A 12,525-nucleotide genomic window follows, 5' to 3' on the forward strand; every position below is an offset into this window, starting at 1 on the left:
TGTCTATCCAGTGACCACTTAAATGCCCTTAAAGTTGGCGAGTCTACTACTATTGCAGGCAGGGCGTTCCACACCCCTACTACTCTCTGAGTAAAGAAACTGCCTCTGACATCTGTCCTATATCTCTCACCCCTCAATTTAAAGCTATGTCCCCTCGTGTTGGTCATCACCATCCGAGGAAAAAGACTCTCACTGTCCACCCTATCTAACCCTCTGACTATCTTATATGTCTCTATTAAGTCACCTCTCAGCCTTCTCCTCTCTAACGAAAACAACCTCAATTCCCTGAGCCTTTCCTCGTAAGACCTTCCCTCCATACCAGGCAACATCCTAGTAAATCTCCTCTGAACCCTTTCCAAAGCTTCCACATCCTTCCTATAATGTGGTGACCAGAACTGCACGCAGTACTCCAGGTGTGGCCGCACCAGAGTTATGTACAGCTGCAGCATGACCTTGTGGTTCCGAAACTCAATCCCCCTGCTTATAAAGGCTAGCACACCATATGCCTTCTTAACAGCCCTATTAACCTGGGTGGCAACTTTCAGGGATTTATGTACCTGGATGCCGAGATCTCTCTGTTCATCTACACTACCAAGAATCTTGCCATTAGCCCAGTACTCTGCATTCCTGTTACTCCTTCCAAAGTGAACCACCTCACACTTTTCCGCATTAAACTCCATCTGCCACCTCTCAGCCCAGCTCTGCAGCTTATCTATGTCTCTCTGTATCCTATAACATCCTTCAGCACTATCCACAACTCCACCGACCTTCGTGTCATCTGCAAATTTACTAACCCATCCTTCTACACCCTCTTCCAGGTCATTTATAAAAATGACAAACAGCAGTGGCCCCAAAACAGATCCTTGCGGTACACCACTAGTAACTGAACTCCAGGATGAACATTTGCCATCAACCACCACCCTCTGTCTTCTTTCAGCTAGCCAATTACTGATCCAAACCGCTAAATCACCTTCAATTCCATACTTCCTTATTTTCTGCAATAGCCTACCGTGGGGAACCTTATCAAACGCCTTACTGAAATCCATATACACCACATCAACAGCTTTACCCTGATCCACCTGTTTGGTCACCTTCTCAAAAAACTCAATAAGGTTTGTGAGACATGACCTACCCTTCACAAAACCGTGTTGAGTATCGCTAATCAACTTGTTCTTTTCAAGATGATTATAAACCCTATCTCTTATAACCTTTTCCAACATTTTACCCACAACCGAAGTAAGGCTCACAGGTCTATAATTACCAGGGTTGTCTCTACTCCCCTTCTTGAACAAGGGGACAACATTTGCTATCCTCCAGTCTTCCGGCACTATTCCTGTCGACAAAGACGACATAAAGATCAAGGACAAAGGCTCTGCAATCTCCTCCCTGGCTTCCCAGAGAATCCTAGGATAAATCCCATCTGGCCCAGGGGACTTATCTATTTTGACATTTTCTAAAATTGCTAACACCTCCTCCTTTTGAACCTCAATTCCATCTAGCCTGATCGACTGAACCTGAGTGTTCTCCTCGACAACATTGTCTTTCTCCAGTGTAAACACTGACGAAAAATATCCATTTAATGCTTCCCCTATCTCCTCTGATTCCACACACAACTTTCCACTACTATCCTTGACTGGCCCTAATCTTACTCGAGTCATTCTTTTGTTCCTGATATACCTATAGAAAGCCTTAGGGTTTTCCTTGATCCTATCCGCCAACGACTTTTCGTGTCCTCTCCTCGCTCTTCTTAACTCTCCCTTTAGGTCCTTCCTGGCTAACTTGTAACTCTCAAGTGCCCTAACTGAGCCTTCATGTCTCATCCTAACATAAGCCTTCTTCTTCCTCTTGACAAGTGCTTCAACTTCCTTAGTAAACCACGGCTCCCTTGCTCGACAACTTCCTCCCTGCCTGACAGGTACATACTTATCAAGGACACGCAGTAGCTGTTCCTTGAAAAAGCTCCACATTTCGATTGTACCCATCCCCTGCAGTTTCCTTCCCCATCCTATACCTCCTAAATCTTGCCGAATAGCATCATAATTGCCTTTCCCCCAGCTATAATTCTTGCCTTGCGGTATATACCTATCCCTGCCCATTGCTAAAGTAAACATAACCGAGTTGTGATCACTATCACCAAAGTGCTCACCTACATCTAAGTCTAACACCTGGCCGGGTTCATTACCCAGTACCAAATCCAATGTGGCCTCGCCCCTTGTTGGCCTGTCTACATACTGTGTCAGAAAACCCTCCTGCACACACTGCACAAAAACTGACCCATCTATAGTACTCGAACTATAGTATTTCCAGTCAATATTTGGAAAGTTAAAGTCCCCCATAACAACTACCCTGTTACTCTCGCTCCTGTCAAGAATCATCTTTCCAATCCTTTCCTCTACATCTCTGGGACTATTTGGAGGTCTATAGACAACTCCCAACAGGGTGACCTCTCCTCTACTGTTCCTAACCTCGGCCCATACTGCCTCAGTAGACGAGTCCTCAAGCGTCCTTTCTACCGCCGTAATACTTTCCTTGATTAATAATGCCACACCCCCCCCTCTTTTACCATCTTCTCTGTTCTTACAGAAACATCTAAATCCTGGAACCTGCAACAACCATTCCTGTCCCTGCTCTACCCATGTCTCCGAAATCGCCACAACATCGAGATCCCAGGTACCAACCCATGCTGCAAGCTCACCCACCTTATTCCGGATGCTCCTGGCGTTGAAGTAGACACACTTCAAACCAGCGTCCTGCTTGCCGGTGCCCTCTTTCGAACTTTTAACCCTATCCCTGACCTCACTACTCTCAACATCCTGTACACTGGGACTACAATTTAGGTTCCCATCCCCCTGCTGAATTAGTTTAAACCCCCCCGAAGAGCACTAGCAAATCTCCCCCCCAGGATATTGGTACCCCTCTGGTTCAGGTGAAGACCATCCTGTTTGTAGAGGTCCCACCTACCCCAGAATGAGCCCCAATTATCCAGGAAACCAAAACCCTCCCTCCTGCACCATCCCTGTAGCCACGTGTTCAACTCCTCTCTCTCCTTATTTCTTACTTCGCTAGCACGTGGCACGGGTAACAACCCAGAGATAACAACTCTGTTTGTTCTAGCTCTCAGCTTCCACCCTAGCTCCCTGAATTTCTGTCTCAAATCCCCATCTCTCTTCCTACCTATGTCGTTGGTACCTATGTGGACCACGACTTGGGGCTGCTCCCCCTCCCCCTTAAGGATCCCAAAAACACGATCAGAGACATCACGAACCCTGGCACCTGGGAGGCAACACACCAACCGTGAGTCTCTTTCGTTCCCACAGAACCTCCTGTCTGTTCCTCTAACTATGGAGTCCCCAATGACAAGTGCTCTGTTCCTCTTCTCCCTTCCCTTCTGAGCAACAGGGACAGACTCTGTGCCAGAGACCTGCGCCCTATTGCTTACCCCTGGTAAGTCGTCCCCCGCAACAGTATCCAAAACGGTATACTTGTTATAGAGGGGAACGACCACAGGGATCCCTGCACTGCCTGCCGGTTCCCTCTCCCTCCCCTGACGGTAACCCATCTACTTTCTTCTTTTACCTGAGGTGTGACTACCTCCCTATAACTCCTCTCAATAACCTCCTCCGCCTCCCGAATGATCCGAAGTTCATCCAGCTCCAGCTCCAGGTCCCTAATGCGGCTCTCGAGGAGCTGGAGTTGGGTGCACTTCCCGCAGATGTAGTCAGAAGGGACACTAGAGGTGACCCTTTCCTCCCACATTCTGCAGGAGGAACATTCAACTGCCCTAGCCTCCATTCCCACTGAACTAACTTCCCAACCACTGAAAAAAAAAATAAATAAATAAATAAAAAAACTTGTTAGTTTAGCAATCCAATGGACAGAGCTTTTTTTTTGGTTAGAGGAGGAGGATGGGTGGGAGACACTACGTAAGTAGTGTTTCGGGTAAAGCTGTCACTCGAGAACAGCCCCTTCACAAACCACCTTCAACTTACGCTGACCGCACTGCACGTATGCAAATCTCCCCGGAACAGCCAATCAGAAGCTCTGCTCTGCTGCCCTCTGCTGGATGCTCACCTTCCGTCGAACTCCTCGGGTCACTGATGCAGGTGCACCTTCAACTTATGCTGACCGCACTGCACGTATGCAAATCTCCCCGGAACAGCCAATCAGAAGCTCTGCTCTGCTGCCCTCTGCTCTTATAAAGTAGGCTTAAATTGTCCTGATCCTTTGAAGGATGCATGTGAGCTTAGATGAGGTGCTAACTGGAGGAGGGAATCCTGGCATCAGATATCAGCAGGTTCTGCCTCTTCAAGTGTATCTCCATCATCCCAGTCGCAATGGAAGCCGACAAGAGCCAGGACCTGTCATGGGCTGTTGGCGTGCTAGCGCCAGTGGGCTTGTAACTATGTGCTTTCAACGTGACAATGATCCACAGGGAGACCCACCTCCAGCAACAGAACAACGCATTCTGTGTAACCTTGATTGTCAAATTGATATGTGGCACTTGGGTCAAGGCAGTCGAGAACATTCCGCAGGTGTGCGTCTATTCAGAGTTGACTCAATCCTCTGTGTCACCCTCTTCCCTATCACATTAACATCCAGCACTCCCAGTTAGAGATGTTGACCTGTTTTTATCTTCACCTTCCTGTAAATATGGGCCATCCAAGGATAACAAAGTTCAACCAGTTGTATGCCTGACATTAAAAAGCCTCCTCTTTTTAAGGCACATAATGTGCCCTCTTGGCCAGCCCTGGCACTGGCAAACTCCAAAATTCTCAGACACCATGAAGCCCTCAAGGTCATGAATCCTTGATAATAAAGAGCACACTTCAGCTTCAGTCCATTCTTGCTCCTATGCCATTGCTCACCACCACATTGTCTAAAACTATGATGCGGGCTTCGAGAGTATGCTCAAAGGCTCTACTGACCACCAAATACCACTATTGGAATTCCGTAGGAAACCCAGGAAGAGCATGCATCCTCACACAGACAGTCACCCAAGGCTGGAATTGAACCCGTGTCCCTGGCGCTGTGAGGCAGCAGCACTAACCACTGTGCCACCGTGCTGCCCTAGAACTAGGTCCCACCGAGGTGTGTGTCTCTGTGATGCTGGAGGGTGTGGGTGAGCACTGTGATTGGTCTTCTAGAGTGCTTTCCTTTAGTTCCTGGGGTGTCATTGGGGTTGGAGCCGCGGGCCTGGCTTAAGGATGCCCTTGGGAGCTTTCCAGAGGTGACTATGAAAGAAAGGAGAGATGATTTGTGCATGTCAGACGATTCTAAAATAGTTCAAAGCACTCACAGTATGGTTGCCTGAGAGATGAGCTGGTGCAAAGACTTCACTTGGGTGTGTGCCATCACCGCAGGTACATAGAATATACAGTGCAGAAGGAGGCCATTCGGCCTATTGAGTCTGCACCAACCCACTTAAGCCCTCACTTACACCCTATCCCCGTAACCCAATAACCCCTCCGAACCTTTTTGGTCACCACGGGCAATTTATCATGGCCAATCCACCTAGCATGCACGTCTTTGGATTGTGGGAGGGAGCCCCCGGAGGAAACTCACACAGACACGGGGAGAACGTGTAGACTCCACACAGACAGTGACCCAGTGGGGAATCGAACCTGGGACCCTGGCGCTGTAAAGCCACAGTGCTATCCACTTGTGCTACCATGCTTCCCTATGGTCCACGCCCTCACGGACCAGCTCGATGGCTCAGTTCTTGTAGGGAGCGAGGACACTGCATCCCCAGGCTGAGACATCTCCCTTCGATTGTAGGCAAGCTTGTCCTACATATAGACAAACAGACGGTGTGAGCAGGACGCATGACAGGGTAGATGATAAGGATACCTGCCATGTGTGGGTGGTGAGTGCAGCCATGGACGGGGTGAGGATGCAAACCACAGAGGAATTGAGCTCAGATGGAGATGTGAGGGTGTGTGTGTCAGAGAGGGAGTGGTGAGATCACTTGAAATGCCAATTAATGTATGACAAGCTTCTAAATGTGTGAATTGAGAGTGATGAAATGGTGAATTTATCCTGGCGGAACAAATGACTACTTATATCCTCTTTCTTCACTGGCTGGTTGACCTCTTCTGTACTTCAATGGCACTGACCGCTGCTGCCTTCACCTCGAGGTCAGAGTGGCGAGGTTGATGGACCTACTCTGTACATCACGGGGGTAGAGGACAGTGCACCAAGCCTCGTCCAGGTCCAGCAGACATTCTAGGGAGGCGTTACTGAATTTGGGTGCAGCTATCTTCCCTTTTGGAGGTCACCTCTCTCACCCGAGGCAGTCCTGGGCTGCAGCCCTTGAAAACGCTGTGCCAGTGAGGCGTTTAAACATGGCGCCCAGGGTGAGGAGCGTTAATCATAACCCTAATCATAACCCTAACCCAGAGTAAGGAGCGTTAATCATATGGCAGAATGGGCGATACAGAGGCAGCCCGCCCACGATCCAACGTGTTTCCTGTGTGTGCACAGAGGGGAAAGTCGCGTCTGCATTTTGTATTTCAGTTTTTTTAAATTGAATTCAAATTCTCAACCTGCCATGGTGAAATTTGAACCCAGTGGATTAGCCCAGTCCTCTGGTTTAATAGTGGGTAACATAATCACCAGAATACCATATCGCCGAGACTGAATTAGGAGTATGGTTACTGCAATGAGAACATTTTACTTAGGAAATACTGGAAACACATGGCAGGCCAAATGGCATCTGTGAAGGAGGAGACATTGGGTTAAAGTTTTCTGAGAATGTCCTCCAGTGGAAGGTCATCAACCTGTAACATTGGCCCTAAATCCCCCTCTCTCCACAAATGCTGTGTGACCTGCTGAGTGTTTGTATGGTCTGTTACATTTCAGATCCCCAGCACCTGTGCAATTTCGCTTTTTGATTTAAAAAAAAACGTCAGTCTTATTAAATTCTTTTAAATATTAAGAAAATAATATTAAGCCCTTTCCTTCCTCTCTCCTCGATCTACACCATGCATTTCCAAGCTGGTAAAGTCTTTCAGGGAGCAATAGGTACTTCAAATGTCCATGCTTTTTGTCAAACACATCATTACAGGTTCTTCATTCCTGGACATATTTTGGTCTTATTGCTGTCAAGCTATTTTAGCTCATTAAGGAGTGTCAAGCTCGCTCAGAGGCTTCTGCTCAAGATGGATGCTGTGACATTTCAATTACAGAGTGCTCCAGTTCCCAGAGTCCTCTTATTTCATTCTGAGCCTGACGACACTGGCAAAAAGTCAGCACCAGGTGGCCAGCCAACACATGCCAACATGTAAACATGGATCCAATAGCGGGCAACAGCAGGGCAGCTTCTGCCTGAGCACACACTATGATGAGATGTCTCCCTCAAGTTGTTTCACTTTTTAAAATTCCCATGCTCAGTCTTTTTCTTATTCATGATACTTTCTTGGCAATTTTGTGCTGATCTAAAATGAGAGATGTTAGTGCTGCGGAGTGGCAGTAGCACGCAAGTCTAGCTCAGGTACATTAAGTGGTCAGAACATATAAAACTCCTTGTGCATACTCATTATACACACCCAGGACAGTTAGAGTACGGGTCAAACAGAAAGTAAAGCTCTGTCTAAGCTGCCAATTAAACATATTGTACTGATTAGATATGAAATTAAACACTCCTTGGGTCATGTGCAAAACGGACGAGACACCAAGTCAGGTTCCTTCTACACTGTACTCCATGGCAGGCATAACATGGATTACATTCAGAATAAGGTTCCTTCTATGTTGTCCACCATTAAATACTCCAAGGTGAGATGAGGCACACGTTTTATATAGCTGGACACTTTGTCAGACTCCTCGACTCAACATTGAGTTCAACAATTTTAGATTGCAACCTCGGCCTCAGTTTGTTTCCTGTTTATTTGTTGGGTTGGTTCTTTTCTCTCTCATTTGATTTTGGTTTCAGATGGAAGATATTCCTGATCCTCCCATTCACATCCCTGTAGACACATCTTTTGTTTCTTTACTTGTCCCTTTACAACAGTGAAATAAATAACCAGATTTGTTTAGGTGTTGGTTAAGGCATTGATATTGACCAGGACATCAGGATTTTGCTGCTCTCCTTAAACAGTGCGCCGGGATCTTTTCACACCTGCGAGAACAGACAGGGCCTCGACTTAATGCCACCGCCTGAAAGGCTGTACAACATTGCCTCTGTTGGAGTATCAGACGGGATCATGTGATCTTGACCTATGACCTATTGATTCAAAGATGAGAGTGCTACCATTGAGCCACAACTGACTATTGTGTCATAAACCACTGTAGCAGCCGTTTCCTTAAGCTTAAATTAAACTCCAGTTAATTTATCTTCTCGGGCCTACTGAATCTTTATGCTCATGTTGCATACGCAGAATAAGGGCAGGGAACAAGACACCAGGATTGTTATGGAGGTGGCGCCTCCTTATTTAGTTCTGGTATGGAAACTGTTCAGTCCAAGATCGCAAGAAACTGCAGACTGTTGTGAACTCAGCCCAACGTATCACACAAATTTGCCACCCGCACATTGATTCTGTATACACCTCTCGCTGCCTCAGGAAGGCAGACAGCATTATCAGAGACCCCTCCCACCCAGGCATTGCCTTCTTCCAGACCCTTCCATCAGGCAGAAGGTACCGAATTCTAAAGACTCACATCCAGACATAGGAACAGCTTCTTCCTCACAGCTACAAGACTCCTCAACGACTCCCCCTCTGACTGATCTGTTCCCTGTAAGAACACTATTCACGACGCCCTATGCTGCTCTTGCTCATGTATTTGCTTTGTTTGGCCCCTTGTTCCGCACTGTAACCGATCACTGTTTTGTCGATGTACCATTTGCCAATGTTCCCTGTTGATTATTCTTCTGTCTACTATGTACGTACTGTGTACGTTCCTCGGCCGCAGAAAAATACTTTTCACTGTACTTCGGTATGTGACAAATAAATCAAATCAATCAATCAGTTGACCGAGCTCTCAAACAGTGGAAGCGTTCTGAGACAAAGGTACCAAGCGGAAGGGATGAGTGCCGAGTAAGGGTCCTTGACAAGAGCCTGAGGAGGACACCTGAAATCCATCTCTGACTACACAGCAAGGTTTGCTGCTTCCGCACAGCAGAAATCACACCTTCACATTCCCTCAGAGTGATGAGGAATCTCTTACCAGATTCGCGCTTGTTGAATTGCTTCCTTCGGCTCTGAGCGGCCTTGGGTGGCACGTCATCATCTTCCTGGGGCACCTAGTGAAAGCCTTGCTGTCACTGTTTGAATTAAAATGCTGGTGGACAAAGCTTGTAGCTGAGGCTGGTGCAGCAGCCAGCTGTACCACTCAACATGTCATGAGTCAGACTTTCCATTGTACACGGCTGCTGTGACGTTGTAGGATAATGAATAAGGAATGTCTTCCAGATAGAGTGCTGTATGGAGAGACTAGCAGTACCTCATAAACAAAAACAAGAACATATGGACTTGGCAATGTCATTTGGAAACAATGAGTAATGCAATGTTTGGATTGTGCTAAATCAGCCCTGTAATAACTTGCAATCCCCAAAGTCAACCAGCCCAGAGTTCTACCTTTATATAGTGAGCCAGAGTACAGTATTTGGTGCAATGACCATGCAGCTTGTGGAATTTGTCCACTCATTTATACATATGTTTGTTGTATGCAGGTGGCCATGTATCTGTACATTTGTGTCCATTTAAGTGTTTTGTTCATGCATCTCCATATCATATTTTGTGTGATCATCTATCAATATATTTCTGTAATAGTATACCTGTTAGTGTATATTTCTGTGTGCATTGTTGGTTGTATATCTGCCTGCTGTGTGTGTTTATATATCTGTGTGTACAGTGCATGTAGGTTAGTATAGTGATGCCTCAGTATACTAGTCTGAGTCAGTGTCAGCGAGTCTATGGGGCAAATGTTAGCCCAGAGCAAGTTTCAGGTGGGCTGCTAGGAGATGGTGCCAAATCCTGGCTTAGATTTCAGCCCTAGGGTATTTTAGCTCTCAGGTCCTGGGTAAATTAAAGAAATATTTTTAATAAGAAATGTTTTTCCAATATAACACCTTTACAACCATATTCATACAACAATTACAATATTTCAAACCCCCCCCCCCCATCCCCCAAAACCAAGCCCAACTAGAACAAAAATCAATCGCCTAGATCCCCTGACACCACCCCCCACCAACCCTAAGATCTGGCGGTGACCAACTCCCTGAAATAGGAAATGAACGGCTGCCACCTTCCGTCGACCCCCTCAAGATATATTTGATACTTTCTAAATGTAAGAACTCTATCAGGTCACTTAACCACACCGCGGCGCTGGTCGATACCAAACACTTCCATCCAAACAGCACTCTCCTTCGGGCTATCAGCGAGGCGAAGGGCAGAACATCCACCTTCGCTCCCGTCTGCAGCTCCGGTAAATCTGAAGCCCAAAGATAACCATAAAAGGCCAAAGCTCCAACTCAACCCCAAGATTTCCTGACGTGGTGCTGAAAAAGGAGACCCAAAGGCTCATAAGCTTAGAACAAGACCAGAGTATGTATGTATGATGAGCCGGACCCTTAGAACACGGCTCCCACCTACCATATTCTTCTGAGGCTCTGAAACTGGAACCTCTACAGGCACACTTCTCCATCTACCTCCACACGGATTCTGTCCCCGTACCAGCCTGCACCCTTTCAATATTCGCAGTCCAACAGTAGAATAACAGTTTGGGCAAAGCCAGGCCCCTTGACTGTTTATACCTTTGCAAAAACACCCTGAGAATCTGTGGGATATTGCCTGCTTAAATAAAAGCAGATATCGAGCGTGATCTAACCTAATGGGACCAGAGTCCTGTAATGAACGTATTTAGCTGGGTGTTTCCCCCGCACCCCATAGGACACCCTCAGGCCCAGTCCCTGGCATGGGAAAAATGCCACGTGGGCACCTTGGCACTGCCTGCACCCCTGCCAGCACCACCTGGGCACCTTGGAAGTGCAAGGGACCAGGTTGGCAGTGCCAAGATGTTCAAGTTGCACCAGCAGTGCCAATGCCATGCTGCCCAAAGGGCAAGCACCCAGGAGCCTTTGATCCCCTGGGAGACCCCTACAAGTGGCGTTCTGTCTGCTCCCCATTTGTGGAGACCAGCATTGAACGGCACTCATCTAAAATCTCCAAGGCGACAGGGGTTAGATCCCACATCTCGGGTAGATCATGGAATAGCATATTAGAGTGATACTATCTGTCTCACTGTAATATGCAGATTTGCAAAAAAATGACCCGCCAACAATGGGCATGATTCAGAGCACAACATCTCGCGAGATCGTGCTAGATCTCAGGAGGCGTGGCCAGCCTGGTATATCCCAGGAGAGGGATCTCCCAGCATCTATGGGCCGGACTGCGCTGTCTTTCGGGTGCAACGTGGCCGGTAGATCACGGCTATCATTTTACTGATTTTCACAAAGAACGATTTAGGGAGGGAAAACTGGAATTAACTGAAACAAGAATTGAAACCTTGGGAGGATAATCATCTTTAACGACTGAACCTTAACGTTCTGTGGTGGGAGTCATGTGTGACCATGTTGCCACCCAAAGTCCAGCAGGTCCTGGGTAAATATGAAAGGCGGGTCTCCCATGCGTATCAAGAATGACAATGACCCACTGGCTTGCAGGACAGATCGAGAAAATCCTGCCCTGCACGTGCAATGCATGTGCAGAGAATGAATATTAGAACAAACAGTTGTTAATAAATGAGAGCGGTGGCTAACTTGGCTTACTCACAGTTACACATTGTCGTGCATGTAAATGTGATTTTTCTTTACGAGGAAAAGGAGGATGTTTGTATAATTTATTCAAAATGAAAAATGGGATGTTTAGATTACGAAGTGTACCAGTCGGATTGACATATCTGGTTTTCTGTAGACGGGATAATGCCATGAGGCTGCCTCTGGAGGCAGACATCTTCAGGGAAGTTCAATAAAGACTCTCAATAAATACACTTATAAAGCTCTGTTGTCCTTCTGCAGGGCTAATTCTGGGACAGCAACCAGCTGAGAGGATACAACAATGGATGCTGCCCTTACAATGAGATGAGTGGCATCTGGGGGTTGCCAGTATCACAGAATGTTCTACATAAGTGGCTCAATTGGTCTTTGGGCGGTATGGCCATCCTTCATTCTTCTGACCCTGTGAAATGCAATGGCGATGGGAAAACAAAGGGCATTCTACTCACCAACTGTTCCTTGCCATTTTATGGGAGCCTCCACTTCCCAGCGTACCCTAGCAAGAATAAAAATTAAGCCCAACATCTTCTCATCTTTCTTCCATCTTAGTTTCTCACATAGAAATTCCCAAAAGGAAAAAAAGACCAATGTCCATCCAGTTGTCCTTCTACAATCCTGATAGCTGCATTTTTATAATTCTTTCATGCGATGTGGGCATCATTGGTTAGGCCAGCACTTGTTGCCCATCGTCATTGTCAATTGTCATTGAGAATGTGGTGATGAGCTACCTTTCTGAACCACTACAACCCATTTTCTGT

This window comes from Scyliorhinus canicula, chromosome 10, assembly GCF_902713615.1.
Source record: "Scyliorhinus canicula chromosome 10, sScyCan1.1, whole genome shotgun sequence".
Classification (NCBI taxonomy): Eukaryota; Metazoa; Chordata; class Chondrichthyes; order Carcharhiniformes; family Scyliorhinidae; genus Scyliorhinus; species Scyliorhinus canicula.